General features: G+C 33.9%; 1 pseudogene across 1 annotated transcript in view; it reads left to right on the top strand.

The window, feature by feature from the left end:
* LOC143246281 (uncharacterized) overlaps window positions 1-20,885 on the top strand; it is a 166,683-nt pseudogene that overhangs the window by 88,702 nt on the left and 57,096 nt on the right. Inside the window, exons 5-6 of the transcript XR_013025900.1 lie at window positions 10,868-10,977; window positions 13,174-13,375. The product of XR_013025900.1 is annotated as an uncharacterized LOC143246281 (transcript). The remainder of the gene's footprint in view (window positions 1-10,867; window positions 10,978-13,173; window positions 13,376-20,885) is intronic.

The following is a 20,885-nucleotide window of genomic DNA, read 5'->3' as shown; positions in this document are numbered from 1 at the left end:
GTGACTGCTTTATGAATGGACAAAGAAATGTATTATATATATATATATAGACATGCATACATATGAATGAATTTGTAGTTTTAAAAGAAAGATTGCTTGTTTATTATTTTAGTGTGGTAAAAAAGTTGATGTGCACCAATTACTTTAAATATGATAAAGTTACATGTGATGTTTTTCAGATCTAAGGATTAATTTTATGAAACAAACCTATAATGAAGTTTTACAAGAATGTAGGAAAACTTAAAACTCAATTTGTTAAACCTACAACAAAAGTAATAATTTTAATATGTTTTGAAGACAATTTATCACACTGAAATCTTTTCAAATTTTCAAAAGTGGCAAATTCAAACAAATATCATATTTAAAGTAGCAGAAGCCACATAAACTTTAGAATGTTGAATCACAGTTTCAAACTATTTCATCCAGTGGTTTTTCTAATATAACAAATCATTCAACAGGTACATCCAACTTATGTACCTAGGTACTTGAATGTTAAAGACAGATTATTCAATTTAATTTATTCTTTAAATGTTGTAAATACAAACATACCTATACTTTATTGTCATCTGTTACATTGTTATAACTTCCATTAATTATATATTTTGGGTTAAATCTATACATCTTGTAAATGAATAATATTTGTATTTATAAAATTAAGTAACAAGTGCATTTCTTTCATAATAAAATTATACTGTTCTGCTTGTGTCCATAGCTTATTCATAATTCTAATATTTGATGTCTCTGTTAACCCTGTTAATACTGCTCGAGTTACTTGCTAACTACGTTTGGCTTGATTTTTGGGGTGCACAGTACTTTTCTACTTAAATATAAGGCATTTTATAGGTGTCAGAAGAGATTTTGAAATTTGGAAGTTTTATCTAAAAACTATTATTTTTGTGATAATAAATCAACCACTTTCTTTTTTTTTTCAGTGTTTGAATAATTCTTATATTTCATTTATACTTTTAATACCCCATCAAAAACTGTTTTGTGTTCTGGAATCAGACTAATAAGCTTAATTTAGTTGTGAATGTTTTCATTATTTTACTTTTACCTCAACACTACCAAAAAACTTATTTTATTAGCTATTTAAGGAATCAGTTTATTTCATTGAATATTTCCAATATTTCACATTTATCTTAACCCTTCAGCAAATTCTTTCTTTGTTAGGAATTCGTACTTACTAGTTAAGTGTAATATAGTGGTTTGGGAATGTTACATTAAAACATTACATGAAAATGTAAATCAAATAATCAAATGTGAACCACAACCAACATAAATTCACTGGAATATAAAAGTATTTTTGATACATTGTTTGGTGTTTTGTAGATATTCAAAAGCAGTCAATGTTCATTGGTATTACACTAGTTATGTTACAGTTTTTTTACAATGTAAAATATTCATACACTCAAATTATAAAGATGTGTTCATACTGGGGATTTTAAATGTTCAAGAATAGGGAATATTCATTACACTTAATGGCTTTGGAAAACAAAGGAATATGGATAAGTTGGGGTACTAAGAGCATCCAGAAAAAGATTTGCAAGAAATCATTCCATAACCAAGATAAGTAAAGTGCAGTAAAAGATTAAAACACAAAGATAAGTGTAAGAAGCAGTTCATGTACTCGAGGCAGCAGTACACAAGATAACCAAGAAGAATCTCTACCTGGAAATGTGACACAAGTTGTTTTCATGGCATAAACATTTTACCATTATGTACATTAAGCAGCTTAAAAATGTAATGGGTATTTGTGTTATTCCATATAGAGACACATTGATGAAGTTGTTGAATGCATCAACTGTGGGTTTCTGTGATATTGAACAGTTAAAACAGATATTTAAATCCCAGTGTCTTTGTACAATAGATGGAATATGGAAAGCATACTAGCTGGAATGATGTAACTTGGATGTGGCAGCCTTATTAGAACCAATGACAATGTAAACTATGCAGCAGGGCTATTCTCAAAATGCATGGTCATCAGTTAGAACAGGGGTCACCAAACATTTTTCACAGGGGCCAGATTACTTGGGGAATGAGAAGCGCGGGCCACATGATCATTATGTTCAATACTCATAAGCTAGAACGAAAGCTCTTTGTAAAAGACTTAACACTAAGTTTAGGATGCCACATTAGCCATGTGGGAGTAGCATGCAATACACACATATAATAAAAAAAGAAACATAAATACAACCAACATTTTTATTCACCAAAAGGTTATCAAAGAAGGTGACATTAGCAAAAACAATTGTCACATCACACATAGTGAGTACATATCTGAATTTCACTAAACTGCAAAAAAGTTAGTGAGATTTATGAAATTGGCATTTGGCTTTCAAAATATCTTCAATGTTTGGTTTTGATTTGCTGCATCCAATCATTAGAATTGCTTTCAAATGTTCATCAGTCAACCTTGATCAATGTGTACCAATTTCACATACTTCATTTTTTTAAAATGCTTGTTCACAGACATAAGTTGTTCCGAACACTGATGCCATACCAGATGCGAACTGCTTCAGCTTTGGAAAATCGTCTTCAGATATGCAACTGTAAGATTCAATAAGTTGCCCCTCTCTATGTTTTGCTTTCAACAAGTTAGTTCCTTGCAAATTGATGACCTCCAGCTGAAGTTCCAGTGGCACATCATCAATGACATAATCAAAAGGATTCTGAAAAAGGAGAATGTCACTTTCGATTCTGCCAAGATCCGAAAATCTCTCTAAAAATGCTTATTTAAATTACCAATAATCTTTTTCTGAAACTCCAGGTTGACATCTGTGATTCCAGCATGAAACTCATTGAAACACTGAAAATGAGAGGGGTTTCCTCCTTCCAAATGTGCTTCAAACGATGACAGCTTTCTCTGAAATCCTTTCATGATTCTATAGAGATCACAGACAAGGTTATTCTTTCCCTGAAGTTTCAAGTTCAATTTATGCATGTGGGATGTGATGTCAACCAAAAATGACAACTTTGACAACCAGGTTGGATCCGACAGAAATGTATCAGCTCTATATTTCTCTATAAGAAATATATCTATTTCTCTTCTCAGCTTATAAAAACAAGGCAAGACTTTACCGTAGCTGAGCCACCTCACCGCTGTGTGATAAGGCAAGTCACAGAAATCCGAATCAATTTCTTCAAGAAACGCCTTGAACTGACGATAATTAAGTGCATGACTCTGAATGAAGTTCACTGCAGAAATGACTGGTTTCAGTACGCAAGAAATATCTAAGTCTTTTCCACAGAGTGTTTGCTGATGTATGAACACAGCACTTGGGAGTTGAATATCTTCCAACTGTTTCCTGATCAGCCCCACCAGACCCTTCTTTACTCCAGCCATGTGTTTTTCTCCATCAACTGTTACACCTCTAAGCTGATTCCACTGAAGGTTATAGTCTTGTAAAGTTTTATGCACTTCCATGAAAATGTCTTCTCCAGTTGTTCTTCCATGCATGCTACAAACTGATGCCAACTCTTCAGTGATCGGAAAGTCCAAATTAACTCCACGAATAAACACAAGAAGTTGTGACATACTCGAGAGATCAGTAGACTCATCCAGTGCGAGAAAATACCATAGGAAGTTTCTAGCTTTTTGGTGTGTCTGTAATGTGATGTTCTCTCCAAGTTCTTCTGCTCTTCGTACAACTGAAGTTGCTAAAAGGCTGATACTTTCAAAGAAATGGGCTTTTTCAGGACACAGCTCATTTGCTGCTTCCATCATACACTTTTTGATGAAGTTGCTGTCAATAAAAGGTTTTCCTTGCTCTGCCATCCTATGCACTATTTTGTAACTTGTACAAGTGACAGATTCATTTTCAGCAAACTTTCTTGTGAAAAGATTCTTTTGAGGTTCAGAAACACGTTTCATGGATTCAAATTTCTTAGAACGGAACTTTCCTGAAAATTTCAAATATGTTGATAGATGTTTTGTTTCATAGTGATGCCAAATATTGTACTCTTTCAAAAGGGCAACACTTTCGGTGCATATCACACAAGTATCTTTCTGGTTTTTTGTTTCCATAAAGAAGTACTTTTCTCCCCATTCTTCATTGAAAGCACGACACTCAGAGTCCACTTTTCTTCTTTTAAAAGCAACCATAATGATGGGTGAAAAAAAACAGGATCTGAAAATGAAAAACACAGAAAGCTGTGAGAAAATTATTGTACTGGTCCAAGAATGCACAAACAAAATATATTGAAACGCATGTTTGCTATGAGTTATGAAAAGCGCATAACCCGACTACTAAGAGAAATGAGCTTGCTGAAGCGGTAACCCTAGGCCACTGAATTTACATGATGAGTCAATAGGACAAGGGTTAAGTCTGTACTTGTTTTCAAAATCCTAATGCTTTCATGGATACATGCCTCGATATGAATAAACGGGCAGCAAGGACAAAAGAAGAATTTTTCCTATTGGTTAAAAATGTTTCTTTTTATCATAACGTCTTGTGTTTGCCAGCTTAAAGCAACCATTGGTGTGATTTATTTTGTTATGACAGTGAGATATTTGATGAAATGTCACTTTTTACTTCCAAGCGGCTAGCTGCTGGCGGGCCGGACAAAATGACCTCGAGGATCGTGTCCGGCCTGTGGGCCATAGTTTGGTGACCCCTGAGTTAAAGTATGACTGAATATGGATCACCATGTGGATGAAGCTTCAAAATTGTTTTAGTATAATATACTTAACTTCTGTGCATGAAATATAATAGCAGCTATTTTAGACCTCCATTATTCTCATAAATAAAGCTGATGTTATCAGTATTCCAGAATAAATAGTTGCAGCTTAACACATAAATAAAACATGATACTCTGTCTGTGTTTCTCCTCATTTGAGGATGAAGAGTATTAGATGATTTATTTTAAAATTGAAATTTGTGGTTGGCTACTACTGCCTTGTTTCTTATGAGAGACGGGTGCAGTACATTAAGTTTGAACCCAAAAGTGTTTATGAAATTATTTTTATTCTCCTCTTCCTCAGCATCATTGTATTACCAAGTTAATTGTCTTAAGTGGCTAAATTTGTTCTCATTTTTAACCTGCATTTTGTTAACCTCCTGTATTCCTTTATTTGTTTTGTTTTTTTCAATTCTTCCCAAAGGTTTTAGCTTCACATGTGTGAAATTATTTTTAATCCTCTCTACCAAGAAATTTCTTATTTTAATGAATATTTCTGGAGTTGTAGTGTGGTCAGCAGTCTTCTTCAAACTCTACCACAGTTTATTGTTCATAAATAAGTTCAAAAATTTCATTTATTTTTCCCTCAATTAAAGTTCCAGAAGGAATTTCTTTCCACAAGCCATTTTCATTCCCTGAAAATCTTACTTTTGGTACAAATGTTTCATCATTACTCTCTGAATGTGTCTTATGTCAGGGTTATGGCTCTGATATTGGACTTTTCATTCCATTTATAAGTTTTTATGTAACTTTTGTATTCCCTAAAGAACCTGTTTATTGACATAACCTGTTCTTAAATAATCTACTTTCATCTCCAGTCCACACATACTTGTTTTAGAATTGGATGCCAGGACTAACCATATTTTTTGTATATTCACTGTTTAGTATTTATCATGTTTATTTATCTTGAAACCTTTAGCTGAAAGTTGTAACCTATTATATCATACTATATGGCTTGCTGCTAGTGCTATGTTCTTAATGTGCTGTGCATAAGAAATTTAGTTTATATGAAATTTCTGTAGTGTGTGTGTGTGTGTGGTCTTCTGACAATCCATTTATACCTCTCTCTTTTTTTTTGATATTTATAAACAATTTTTTGTTACCTCATGCTTTACCCTTTACTTAAAGTTCAGGTCTAATCTGATATATTATGAAAAAAATGCCACAGTTTGCTTCAAGAGTAGTATGAATGGTGCACTTAAAGTGTGCATGTGATAATGGTAAAAAATGCTTTACTAACTGCCTTTCCTTTCTTTATGAAGTTTCTGATTTTAAGAGTAGTATTTCTTTCATTCAATTCCCCACCCACTGACTCTTATTTCCTAATTTGGACTGAAGTTTGCTTTTTGATATTTTGTATATTAATTTGTTTTTTACTGTGTGTTTATCCTGAATATAAATTATTATTTGTTTGAATATTTACACTGTCATCATTTTTCAACCTATACACAATGTATATATTTCAACCTATTATTTTTTGTTTCCATAGTCGAACAGTAACATCATACAATGCCTTGGCAGGGCCAAATGGAAGATTATTATTTTCTTCTATTGCTCATCCTTGTCTTATTTATGGTAGTAGGTAGATTACTATGTTCTTAATGTGCTGTGCATAAGAAATTTGATTTATATGAAATTTCTGTAGTGTTTTCATTATTTATTACTTCTTTTTTACATAATCCTTCTCTGTTTTCAATGCCAAACATGCTCACCCTTTCAGCCATGAAGGCATAATAATGTGATAGTTAATCCCACTCTTCATTGGTAAAAGAGTGGCCCAAGAGTTAGCGGTGGGTGGTGATGACGAGCTGCTAAAGTATGGACAGCTAGTGCAGATAGCCCTCATGTAGCTTTGCATGGAATTCAAAACAAACCAAACCAAAATTCAATTAGTGCATTGGGTTTGGGGATTCTGATCTACTGTGTCTCTTATGGCAGCTACATAGTTTATTTTGATAGATATAAGTAATTATTGTAATCATTTCTATTTCTTTTGCTTGCACTACAATCCTGTTTTGTGTTTTCAATAATTATTCTTGTCTCATATGATAGTCAGAGTGGGGATTGTTTCTCTGATTTGGTTGTTATTGTTTATGTTGTTTTTAAGGTTAGTTGTTGTATTCTAGCCTTGACATACTCTGGCTCATGTGAATAGGCATTAACTGCTATACATAACCAATACATACATAGTTTATAATATTCTGTTTTGTTAAGTGACCCAGTGCTCTTGATATGCTGTATTGAGAGCCATCTTTATCTATCTTTCACCTTTAATACTTCTTTTCAGAGTCATTGAAGTTCCAAAACTTACATACTACCACTCCCATTTATGCTTATTATTTGACTGTTGTGGTTTCATCTTTGCTAACAAAGCATTAGTCTGATTTCTTTTACTTTCTCCATTCTTTTACACCCCACTCAATTGTTTATGGCGATACATCGGATACTCTCCACCTATGTCAGTGCATTTTCTATCGTGTCCCTCATAAGCACCTCATTCAGATAATTTTATCACTCTTTCTCAACAAAGCATCACAAATGGATTTCCCAGTATTATGATCATTCAGTGATACTTTGAACATTATTGCATTATCTAGTTGATTTTGTGACAATAATAATAATATTTTGTGTTTTTTTTAAATTAACTTGCAATTGGCAAGCCGGTTATGGTATGAATTCCCAAATTATTATTTCTGGAATTGACTTGCTACCTCAGAGCTAGTTTCATCTTATCATTCTTCTAGCTTGCATGTTCTTCAGGTGATGTATGTGTTTTAAGATCTGTTGTCTTTATGCAAACAGATTTTCCTGACAGAATAAATGTTGCATTGCATGATTCAGTTGGATTGCCTCTCATTTTGCAACTGTAATTGGTGGGTTGGCTTCTCATTGGATCACTCAACTACTGGCAGCTTGGTCTCCAGTGCCTCATTTTTGGGCTTTAGCACTAAATGTTTTCCATCTGGACAGGATTCTTCTCTCCATGCCATATGTTATCCAGGGTATAAAAATTGATTTCTTCCAACCCATTGTCAGATCTTTTTTGATTGCACTAGATGGGTGGCTACATCTGGGTTTCTGCTTCTGCAGTCCTTTCCAGTGTGTTCAACACTTCCACTTCATTTTAGATTCTTTCTGTGGAGGCAGTTATGGTGAATATGGTGTAACCAGCTATTTAGAAATTCATGCTTCTGACATAGAGGTTATACTGTCTTTCACATGGTATTGAAGTTTAATTTCTATGGTTGACAGTTATCATTCTCAGTTTCTGCTTTGTCCAAAGGTCACCTAGTCATAATAGCAATGTTGTATTTGGAGGAGGTTGAACTCTTTTGAATAAGTGGTGTGAACCGTAGTCCTTTTTTTATTTTTTACTTGGCTTTTTGACAGAGGTTTTTGCATCTTCCACAGTTGCCATTGTTTATGGTTACCTTATCAGCTACTGTTCACTTATTGCAACTACATATTTTTGAGTTCCATTACTCTTCAGATTCTTCACATTGTTGTGGGTAGCTGGTCCCACATTACCATCCCAGTGTATTAACTGGTAGATTTAGGTTGTGTGTTCTTTCTCTAGACTTGTTTGTGGCCTGAATCTTGTATGCCATGTATTCCCTTTACCTTATATATCTTACATAGCTTCTGACCTATAAACATCACTAGTCAGGATGATTTACACTATTTCTTCACAGTCCACTTTCTCATTCTCTCTACATTCTCAGTTGAGTGCTTCTAACCCAGCATACTGTCAGAGAGTCAGTTCTTTTCTCTAATTCACCTGCTCACTCTGTCCTCTCTATGCCAAAATCAGATTTCAATATTGATCATGTTCAGTGAGGGTTTTGAAGGTTTTGTTGCCTGCACTTATACCTTTAGTGACACTATAGAACACTTTATCCTGGACTTACTTGGAAGGTGAGGTGTCTTTTATACATCACATCTAACCAGATTTCTCTTTTCTGTGTCCTCTGCAGGCTGGTCATATTGCTTACTGGGGGTTACTGTACATTGGACCTCTCCCAGTACATTCATCTCACATTATTTGTCCCATCTGACTGTCTCTTTACCTCAAAGTTTTTGTCTACCCCCTGAAGCTATCTTACCTATTTCTGCTACATTATTTAGAGGAATGAATATTTTTATTTATACATTTCAGTGTCCCTTACCTTGTTTTCACAGGATTCCACTTTTTGGCTGGTGTTGACACTGGCAAACATTATTTCACTATGATTACTCCTGGTTGCAACAGGCTCTGTAGAAATGAGGTGTTCCATAGAACCTCCTAGAAGCTCACTAGTTGGTTATTAACTTACTTTGCTGGACCACTGCTCATTGACTATCATAAGTAAAGCTAAAAGGGATCCTGCCAATCCGTACTGATCATTGGATTAAGTAAATTGGTTTAGTTTGCTTTAAAACATTTAGGGAACATAGTTCACCCATTACACTGTTTCTCAGGGCTTCCAAGTGAACATTACTCCCCAGATTCTACTAGTAAAGCTACGGGAGCCTTACCACACCAAGTTTCCAGTAATTGGGGTGGTGGACAGAAAGAAGCTTTCTCCCCACAGATTGTTAGAGTAAATTCTTCTACTCTTGGAGAAGTGGGAAAAGTTATGGACTGTCTTACCTCAGTCTCAGGTGTTTTTCTTCTAAGATGTCAGTAGGAGCAGCACCAGCCTACACAGAAGCCTCCCATTAATACCAGTTCATATTTCATGCTCTGCCATATGATTGCAGTATGCATGGCCATTCCTTTTTATCATTATTTGTTCAGTATATTGTTCCTGGAAGGAAGTCCAATATTTTTTTGTATGCTGAACATAGAAGGGTCACATCCTGGGTCATTGGTTGAACACAATTGTTCCATGCCTTCCCCATTATTGCAGGGGCAAGTGAAAGGCTCTTTGTTTGTTCATTTGTGGAGTGAGGATGAATGTTGAGTAAGACATGTAATCCTGCATTTTTGAGCCTGGGATGTGGCTTGTTGGGCTTCTCTAAGTAGAGGAAAAGGTTTGTCCATTTTGTTGTTGCTTAGTTTCATGTTTTAATTCCAATCTCTTAGAATGCATCAATCTATGGGTACAGGTTTGAATCCAGTCAAAAGTATATCCATGTATGATATTGAGGTCCAATTGCACTAGCCTCCAACATGGAATATAGGGACCAAGATCCCTTAATTTCAATCCAAAGTAGTAGAACCTCAGCTGTCTTCTTGGGACTGGCCAGTAGTGATGATCACTCACATACATTTCCACTCACAATATAGGAATTACATTGAGGGTGAAGAGCATACCTGTTCTGGATAATAGTGCAGTTTCTCCACTGGGGTACCACTTATCTTGGTACACCCATGATCTCTGCAGATGCTTTTTGTATGAACAATTCCTTTACTGGCCCCTCCATCTTCTCAGTGTGGAATTCTAGCTATAAGTGGGAGAAGAGGTATGTCTGTTTTAGAAGTTCACATTTTCCTAAATTATACATGTATTTTCAATAATTCTTATTTGTTCACACTCTCCATCTCTTCCTCCCCACTAAAAACTAGCGTTAGAGAATGGAATGGTGTCAGTCTCAAAAAAGTGATGAAATTATATGAATGAGATGCCTATGTAAAGGTACCAGCATGGAGAACACATTGACATAGGTGGAGAGTATCACAAGACATGTAATGCCAAGGGTAATTTATGTATCATATAAAAGGCTGGAGCAAGGGATAAAAAAACAAACAAACATACCATTGCTTAGATGAGCAAAGATGAAACCCTAATGGTTGAGTAATAGCTATAAGTGTGAGATGAGGTAATTGTGTTTGAAAAAACATTTTCAGTTGTGGAAAATTTTAACCTTCAGGTTTCCAAATTTAAAGTTTTTGCCATATTAAATGAAATTTAAGATTAAAATACTATTAAATATCTCTTGTAAAACCATAGGAAATTTTGTAAACTTTTGTTCTTTCTTTAGTTAAATGTAGAAGAAACTAATTTTGCAAAAAAAAAAGGTTCAAAAGACAAGTTGTATCCATTTCACAATGTTGGTGAGTAGTATTATATGCAGTCTTCCTTTGTTAATTGCTGTTTCATGATGTACTTAAAACCCTATACTGTTAATCAATAGTGTTTCATCAACAGTGTGTGATGAGTTTTATCAATTTCTTACCAGTGCTGAATTTTGTTTTTGTTATTTTCAGAAATTTCTCAGGAAACTTCCAGGTGGTATTTTTGGTCCACAAAATGAAGAGAGGCTCTTCAATATCATTGATCTCGAAAACACAGATGAAAAACGTGATGAAATTCATAGGTGAGAAAAATAAAGATTAGAAAACAACAGTAAGAAGTTAATTACTTACAGTTAGGTTGTGATGATCAAATATCAGTTGTTTCTGGGATTAGTAGTCCATACTATCACCAAAGTTCATTTTTGGCAAGAGCAAGATTGGGGACATACTCTTTATCTTTTCACCTATTCACTTGAAAATAATTTCAGATAGTGATTGATACTTTTATGGGATTTTCTCACAAAAATATGTTTGTTTATCTGTAGATGTAAAATATGAGAATGGTTTTGTGAATTTCACTGTTTCATACATGATTAATGAAGAATGTTGTTTGGTATGTTATTATAATAAATGATGTTTTTGAGAGATGTAGCTGTGATGAATACAGTAACTATTAGTTTAAACTTCTTGAGCATGAAATGAGAGACATGTACATTGTTTTATTATTAACATTATGAGCTCTGTCTAAAGTTATGCCAGTCTGTCAGTATTTTTATCATACCTCTGTCAAGTGGATTGATAATTGAAACCACACTGCAGTTGCTTTTTGTTGTTGTTGTTTAGTGTTGTGATTTTTTTTGAGTAGTGAAAACTTTCAGGGTTTTCACTTTATAGGTTTTATGTTATGCTTTTCTCATTATAATATTTGTAAATTTTTGAATATTGTAAGAAAATTTTAAGTTATGAGTTTTGTAAACTGCTAATCGCACTTCTGATGTAAATTGCTTTTTCTCAGTTCTGTTTTGAACTGACAAATGATATACTTTATCTATATTTAATTTTCTAAATTCAACATAATAAAGGCATGAAATTCCACTTTCCAGATGTCAAAGATATGTTATATGTTCCAACACAGTTACAATACTAACTAAGACTACTGAAATTATTCAATCGAAACCTGAGAAGCTAAATTTGTTTTTACCTAATTTGTTGATGAAATCATTTACCAAACAGTAAAAATACTAACTCTACAACAAGATTCTGAAAAGTAATTCTGCACTATAACTATTTTTCACTTCCTCTCTTTTATGTTCTTTTATCTAACCATACTTTATTGAAGAAACATTTTGAAGGTGATACTCTAAACTAAATGTTACAGTCTTTGGATTAGTTCTATGTAAAGGAGAAAGTCGTATAGAGATTAAATATTTTACATATTTGTTGTATTAGACTATTGGTTCTAGTTGTCTTTAAAGTCAAGAGAACATTAAAGTAACTAAACTGTTGATTCTTTTTTCTTTTTTATTGGTCAGGTGAAAGTGCTTAAATTGTAGTTGTGCATGAAAAATCAAAGTTTAAAAGGTCACCAGTAAGGAGTAATTCAAAGGAAAGGTTATCAAACTTCATTTTAGTTGTGAGATTTTGTAAAATTTAGCAATATTCATGATCTAGATGCTTATGCAAAGACTTAAGTATGCAAAACTATAGTATTACTTTTTGGCTACTCTATTGTAAGTCTCAGGTAGGCACTCACAACTTGATATTTGTTTTTTTCTAACATAATTTCTAAAAAGAAAAAGAAATTGTATTTTTGAGAGGCTTCTGTATTGTTTAAGATGTTTGTAGTTATATAAATATTTAAACCTTAGAATTTGGTAACTTAGATACTAGGTTATAGACAGTGACATTGTGAGCCTCTGATTTGCATGAATTATTCTGGTAATGGACTTTTTTAATATTTGACTAAGAAGGGTAAGTGCCGTATGATTGTTTTTAAACCTTATGTTTAATTGATAAGAAATCTTTGTGCTTTGTTGTATTGAGTACATCTACTTAGTAACTGTTGGATTTTTAAAGAGTACGTGAATAAGTACAGCATAATATGAGTGTCTGAATAACTACAATGTGCCTGAATAAGTACAGTACAATATGACTGAAGCTATAACCTAATAATATCACAGTGCAATATAAAACGTAAAATATACAAGTTATATACATTTAAATATATTTGAATAAGCATAACTTTGTAAGTTTTCTTTTATATATTTAATATTAACCATATATTTGTGGACTAGATACAAATAGGTCAGTGATCTCAGTGCTTTTTCTTCTGTTAAAAGATGTTTTCTGAATTTTGTTGCAAAATTAAGCAGTTTCTAGTTTGTTTGTTTTTTGTGGGTAACTCTCATTATTTTAGCATCATTTTAAATAGGTTGTGAAATTATATTATGTACATTGCTGTGATATTGTTATTGCTTACATTTATATGTTCTCGGCAGGTTAATCATTTCTCTTCCCTCTGTTGCTCAACATTTACTGGTGCTTCTATTTGGAACATTCCATACCATTGCCACTTCAGCTGAGAGGGCCCAAACTGGTATGTCCTCAGAAGCTCTTGGGGTCAGTGTTGCTCCCAGTTTTTTTCAGTCCTGTGTTAGTAATGGCAAAATGGCAAAGATGGAAGATGTTATCAGATTCAAGGTTGGAACCTTTTACATATTACATAAATTATGAGAATCACAATCGTAACATAAATCTTCATTATGGAGCATTATTTGTTGGGCCTTTTCAATCTCTGTGTCTTTGATTAATTGAAATTTTTGTATCAAGCAAGAATATTTACCTTTTTTTCATCATTCTTCCTTTTCAGTAAATATATTAGTGATTAACACCAGAGTTAACTATGTTCCAAATATTTTGGCATGCATGTAACAAACCTCTTTTTACATAAGTGTATCAGAACTTCTTTAATAATTGGTATTCTTACTAACATGTCTTGATAAAGAGTTTTGTTTCAGGACCATGTTTTACTCAATGACATTTGTTATAATTTCACAAACACACATCATATCACAGTGTTAATTTTTACCACTTCACACATGAAAATGTTTTCATACCAATAGTTAAGTATGATGGTTAAAAATATTCATATTTAGTGATGTGTGTTTTTTCTTCTTAGTATTTTCTACTTTATAGATTTTGTGATGTCTGTATTTACAGTGTTGGGTTGGTTTGAATAATAACAGATATTTATCAGCATATGTAGGTTTCCCGTGGTGTGTGTGAGTAATATATCTTGATAACTGTCACATCTATAATTCGTAATTTATTATTTTGTGTTATTTTTATTGTGTTTTGTTTCTTAGGGTATTATCTGTATAATTTTTTAATAAATTCTAGCTAACTCTTGGATCTTAGATTGACTACTTTGAGAACATTACCTTCAAAATGTTTCACATGGAGATTACTGAGTGCTGTTGATAGGTGGTGAGTCTATGGCTAGTTTTTTATGTTGTTGGTAGTATTTATCTTTGACTTCAAGGTTGTTAGTTATTTTATCAGGAACACTATTATTGAATGTTTTTGAAAGTTCTGTTTCAAGCTGTTGATAAAGTATCTGTAGTGTTCCAAGAGTTGTTACATTAGTAAATAGGTTGGTTACTTCAGAGGTAATCATTGTGTCTTTCTGATGATTATTGTCATATAATTGTTTTATAATATCTACAAAGTGGATTAAGTTCTCAACAAATGTAGATATCCTGCTTTTAATGGTGATATTATCTACAACATATTTCTACCTAAAGGGTGACATGGTGTATTTTTATGGGATAGTTTGGCTGGACTTGCGCTATGGTGTACTGATAATTATTTTACTGTTTCTGTTACAATGTAACTTTGAGGTTTTTGAGGAGCTAGATAATCTTTTTTTGTTTTAGTTGTTGGCTTAGATTTGGTTTCTGATACAGTACATTATCTCTCACATAAGAAGATATTCTTGTTTAGTATTGTCATCTATATGCCACACATTTTTGTGCATGCTGCATGCTTACAAGCCTTGAGCTCCCACATACTCTATGATCAACATGGTTCAACTGCATCTCACATGCGACTCCCTCTGTTTGATTCTACTGAACTATAACTTCTCATTTGGAAGCGCATGTTTCAAGATGTTTTTTACTGTGCTCTTTAATTGTTTTTTTCTTTATGTTTAGTGGATTTTTGTAAAAAATAATTCCAAATTGTAATTGTTCTTTTCAATTTTACAAAAGTTTGCAAACTTCAAAGTAACTTATTTTTTTCTCAATTGTCATTTTTTGTTCTGCTAACACTATTATATTTGGTCATTCATTGTTAACAATGAATGCTGAAGTCTAATTTACCATTTTAGATGTAATACCTTCTATCAGCACACTTACATAGACTGTAGATGAGGGTAACTTGGCTGTATAAATTATTGGCTCTCATCTTCCATGAGACTGATCATTATATGAACCAGTTTGCTTCTCCTGACATTGCTCATATTCCTCATGAACATGGCAAACCTGTTCGGTCAATGAAGAATTTAACAGCCTTTTTCCTCCACATGATTTTGCCATGTTTTCCAATGCTCCTACTGCAGAATCAGCTAGGTCTAATACAGCTTTTTTAGACATTATTTCCTAGGTGTGTTGTTTTCATAAATTTTCTTGATTTCTTATAACTCTGTTTCTTTTTGTCTCTCAGATGGTTGAGGGTGCTAGCAAGCTTTGCCCTCATTGGGCATCAGATAAGTTTGCTTTAGCTTACCATTAGGCTGATTTTCCCTTTCTTGATTCTCAATAGTTGGAATCAGTTTTGCTATGTAGCATGTAGGTGGGGGGGGGGATGGACCCTGATCATTATATCCCTCGCCCAGTTTTCCCACCATGGTGTTACCCTATCGACTGTCATACAGTACTTATCTAAATTCTGCCTCATTTTGAAGGCAGTTTACTGAGATCATGAGGGTATTTTAAGGGATAGTCTCTTGACACTCTCCTGACACATGTAGTCTCTCTGTTGTTGAGATCTTCTTGGGAAGGATCCTGTATTTCCCCAAGTTTGTTTATAACCTACTTAATTCCAATACTTATGTATGACCACTCTTCTCCAGCAGTCTCTTTCAGAAATATTTCTAAGACTTTGTAATTCAATGCTAGATTGTTGAGATAGTAGTCAACCCTTTCATTTTTAGTGGATTGTTTGCCTAGAAAAGCCTTTATTAATGTTTGCAATTTGGTTCCATTCCACCTATTCCCATTTACTACCTCCAGAGACTTCTTTTCTTATCTCATTATTTGATGCAAATGGATACATTGGCAACCTGGTTGGTTCTGATCAAGTGGGGATTTGCTTGACTGATATTTTTCCCCTATGGCAAGTTTTTGCCACAGATCTGTGGGTAATTTAATTTGGTTATTATCCAAGATACTTGTTATTCACTCCCTTTACCCTCTTTCATTGTCTGGAGTATCTATATTCTTTCCAATGCCTCAGAATCTTGCAAGCAGTCAAATTCTGTCCAAAGTGGTATGAGATCTTTTCTCTCAACAACCCATGCATCATGTAACTCATCCTTCTCCAGGTTTTTATTCCAGGCTATTTGTAGTACCAAGTAAAAATGGGGACTGGCAGCCTGTGATCACTTTGTCTCATCTCAGTCAGTTTTTGATTCTGCCTTGATTTATTTTGGAGTCTTTTCATATGTTCAAGTGGGCTTTTTCTTCAGGTTCATAGATGACCAAGACAGACATCTGCATATTCCAGTATCTCATCTGTCAAGATGCTGTTTTTGGTTTGTTTTTCATAGGGTTGTTTATCAATTTGTGTCATGCTTTTTGGCCTTGTATGCTTTTGTCAAATGGTCAATGCATTTACTCAACAGTTGCATGGTCAGAGGTTGAACTTAAACCATTACATGGATGACTGGTGTTCATTAGTTCATTCTGAAAGGAAGTATGTTCTTCACATTCACCAGCTGCTCCTGGAGGCAGCTCATAAGGGTTGGTTACTTAATTTGGAGAAGTCATTCCATATACCTACTCACTTTTTTGTCTACTTGGGCAACTTTTTCAACACAAATACAACCTACTCTACTTCAACTCCATTTGATGGAGATTTCAGTTTTTATGCTCATACTACTTTCTCTATTACTACTTAGAGGTTCTGTTGCTTTTGGGACATGGTCTTCTATGAACTTATTCTCTTGGGTTGAGTACATATAAGATATCTTCAGTGAACTCTCAATGGAACTTTGGATGTGATCCCTTAGGAGTTCTCTTTCCCTTTCTCCTTTACTTGTCAATGATCTGCATTGGAGATTGAGTAAGGTTCACATATTGGCAGGTATTCTGTTTTCTCCTCATCATCTGGATTTTCATATCTTCATGGATGCTTCACTCCAGGGCTGAGAGGTTGATTTTGATCATCAGGAAGCTTCAGGTCCGTGGTCTCCAGCCAAGTGCTCTTACCATATCAACATTCTGAAGCTTTTGACTCTACATCTTGCTTTGGATAATTCTTATCTTTTCAGGAATTGTGTGGTCATGATACATTTGGACAGTTTTACAATGGTGGCTAATATCAATTACCAAGGTGCCATGCATTTGTTGTTTTTTTTGGCCCACATGCTAGGTATTTGTCTTCATACATGCCATGTTCCAGGTACATTCAGTATGGTTGTCAGTTGTCTTTCTCGCACCAACAAAGTTTATCTGATAGAGTAGTCTCTTGATCCTTTCCTTTTCCAGTGGCTGTGCCTTCAGTAGTGTACTCCTAAGTTGGATGTGTTTGCTGTATCTCTCAATACCAAAGTACTTTGTTTTGGTTTTTAGTTCCTCATCAGCTTGTGCTGGCTGTTGGTGGCTTCAGTTAGGATTAAACCAACAAATACCTTTATGTATATCCTCCCATCCATCTTCTTCCATGTCAAGCCTATCTGATTGCTCCTCACTGGCTGGCACAACCATGGTTTCTGCTGCTGCATCATATCCAATATGCCTCACCATTATCTATCTTCCTCTTACTTCAGCCCTTCTATATGAACTTTAGTTATCACTACTTCCTCTAATCTTTCATGTCTTTGATCTTCAAGCTTGATTTCTATCTGGTCTTTGGTGAGGAAATCCAGATTGTCCTGGTGAACTACTTCATTTCTAGCTGGTTTCAGTTGCCCTTCATTTATGGATATTTATTAGTCTAAGTGGAATGTTTTCTACTGTTGGTCTTAAAATTGGAGGTTTTCTCCAACCTACTATTCCTCTTCTTATGAATTTCCTTACTTGGCTGTTGTATCAGGGGTCTCCAGTCTCCTTAATTGCAGTTTATTGGGCTGTGTTGCTCTACACTTTTCATTTCTTCCATTACCATGAAGTTTTAACCTCTCTCTATGGTTATGTTCGTTCTAGAATCCTCATCTTCCTTGGCACGCAGTCCTTCCAGATTGCAGTGTCATTGTTGTTCTTCACTAACTTACTTTGCCTCAATTTAAATCTCTGTTTTCATGATGTTTGATTTTTCACTTATCCCTTAAGACTTTTTTTTTTTCCTATTTGTCTTTGGATGTCGTGGGTTGGATTTATTTGCTATCAACATTTCATGTCTTTTCTATCATTCCACATATGTTTTCCTATATCCAGATCTTTTTCCTTCCCAGTACCTTTGCAGCTCTTGATGGTAATTTCTACTCCTCATAGATTTCCTTTCCTTTCATTTCCAACCTGTATTCTTGGCCTGATCTGGACAGAAAACTGTGTCATGTATGTGTTCTTCATTGTTATATTGCCTGCATGGCTTCTTTTCATGATGCAAGTTCTAATATCTTCATTCTGCAGCACATATCATCTGTTTGTGACCTTCTTCCTTCCATTTTTATCATTTGTGTTCAGCTTTTAATTTAGTTGGCTTGTACTTCCTTGTCTTCTTCTTCCCATAACTTGTTCCAGATTAGACATCTTTTCTTTTCCTTGACATTTTGTCTCCATTGTGTCTTGGAAAACATTCGTTAACTGGGCATGTGGACAGCAATACATACATTCATCTCTGATTTTCTACATTGGATCACTGTTTCTTTGTCAGGTTATTGTCTTTCACCTGGTGCCATACTTCAGAATTTCATGAATCTGCAACTGAGTTAGTTATCTTTTGTATATATACTTCTTATTTTTGAGGGGATTCCCCTTTTTTTTTGCAGTACAGATCGAGCTCTGTGGCAAGTGGTGCCTGATCAGGTATTCTTCAACTAATCAAATCCACACTGTCAGGCCATGATGATTAAATATTTATGTATTTCATTGCCACTAAACACTCACTGCTGAGATGGGGTATTGCTTGGAGGTTTTTCTTCACAATATCAATTACCTTATTAATATATTTGATGGAGTTGACACATTGTGTATGGATCATTTTACCCTAGTCATCTTACACCTTGAGGCATATCCTTTTTCCTCTCACCCACCTTCTGGTCATCTAAAGAGTTGTGATTCAGAATTGGGTGGTTCAGATCCCTATCCAACTATTGTTCTCTTCCTTTTTGATGTACTCCTCCTATTTTCTGTTCATGTCTCTATCACCTTTTTTCACACTGGGCAAAGAGTATACTGATGTAAGTTAATCCAATATGAGGATCTCTTCTGTTAGAGGGTTCTTTGGTTGTTTTCAAAGAATGCTTCTTTCTTTTATTTGCACTATTCAGTGTGGATTCTAGTTATTTATATAAATGGAGGAAATGCACTGTATCAGAAGTTAAACTTTCCCTACACTGAAAATGTACTTCCAGTAGATACTTACTTTCTCTTCCCCTCTGAAAACTGGTGCTTCCATTTTCTATCAAAACTTAAAATTGAGTGGAAATGAGGGCTGCTGCGTCTTCTGTTAGGGTAGTATTTTAGTGAGGCTTATATTTCGTAGCTTTCTGGAGTGCCATTTTTATTTTGATTCTGAATTCTTTTCCTTTTGGTAGGCTGTGAATTATGTTGTCATTTTGGCTATAGTATCTATCTAAGATGGGTATCTTGTTAAAAGGTTCACATTAGATGTAATTACAACATATAAGTTCCAGAATAGTCTTCAGTCAACATTATTTTTAGAAATGAAAGTGATTAAAATAGATAGATAAACAAATTTAGCAGTGTTTCATCAGATAACGTATGCATTTATATACAACTTCCTTTAATGGTTTGTTATTATTTTTAAATTAGATTTTTTGGAATAATAATTGTTGAACTCCTTTAGAAGAATCTGTTGAAAAGTTTTTAACTTTGGTCTTCTTCCTCATGAATTGCAATATATGTGTTACTCCAACAAATTTTGCCATTACCTTAAGCTGCACTAAGTCCAAAAAATGCACTATACATCAAAATTTCAGTGTAAAAATGTGCCTCCAAATATCCACATATCAAAATGCACAAATAGTATTTAAGATTTTTACTACTGCTTATGAAACTTCCTCCTGGTCCTTTTACTTAATACTATAGTTTTCAGTTCCAACATGATACCTCATACCCTTTCATATAATAACTTTTTTTAGACTCTTTTTGCACAATTTTTTGTCACTAGTCTTGATTTTTCCATCTATCCTTGCATAGTATAACTGTGCTGCAACATGCAAATGAGTAACAAGTGGCTCATAGGCACAGTTGGTGGGTTTGACTTCACACAAGTTACAAATTAATTTGTTTTAAATTTATTCTATGGAGTCATAGATTAAGCACACATGCCAACAACTTGAAGAATTTACATGTGGAATGAAGAACTCACTCAGTAACAGTTGTAATTTAAAAAAAAAATAATTTTTATTACAGACTATTGATCAATTTCTCTACATCAAATCTTCTAACATTATCTTGAAATAATTAAAAATCAAAACCGTGAAACTCTTTGTATGGATACTGATGTGTTCATTAATCAATTCTAGTGTGGCTGTATACAACACTGAATAGATAATCTATTAAAGTAATACAAGAAATTTTTTCAAATTTGTTTTTATTATACAATTATGTTAGAAGATCTTCCAATACATCTCTTAGCAATTCAGTGATATCTTTTACTAGTTGTACTAAATCTTCAATACAATTAGTGTTTTTCACTTTTCTGTCTTCAGAAATTATATAGTATAAAAGTGAAATACTGTTAGACTAGATTAGAGATAGCATTACTTACAAAGAGTTTGTGCAACAAATTTCTTTGTGGGTTT

Source organism: Tachypleus tridentatus, chromosome 1 (genome assembly GCF_004210375.1).
Source record: "Tachypleus tridentatus isolate NWPU-2018 chromosome 1, ASM421037v1, whole genome shotgun sequence".
Classification (NCBI taxonomy): domain Eukaryota; kingdom Metazoa; phylum Arthropoda; class Merostomata; order Xiphosura; family Limulidae; genus Tachypleus; species Tachypleus tridentatus.
The sequence above is the reverse complement of the archived record's forward strand: the minus strand, read 5'-3'. Positions and strand labels throughout refer to the sequence as shown.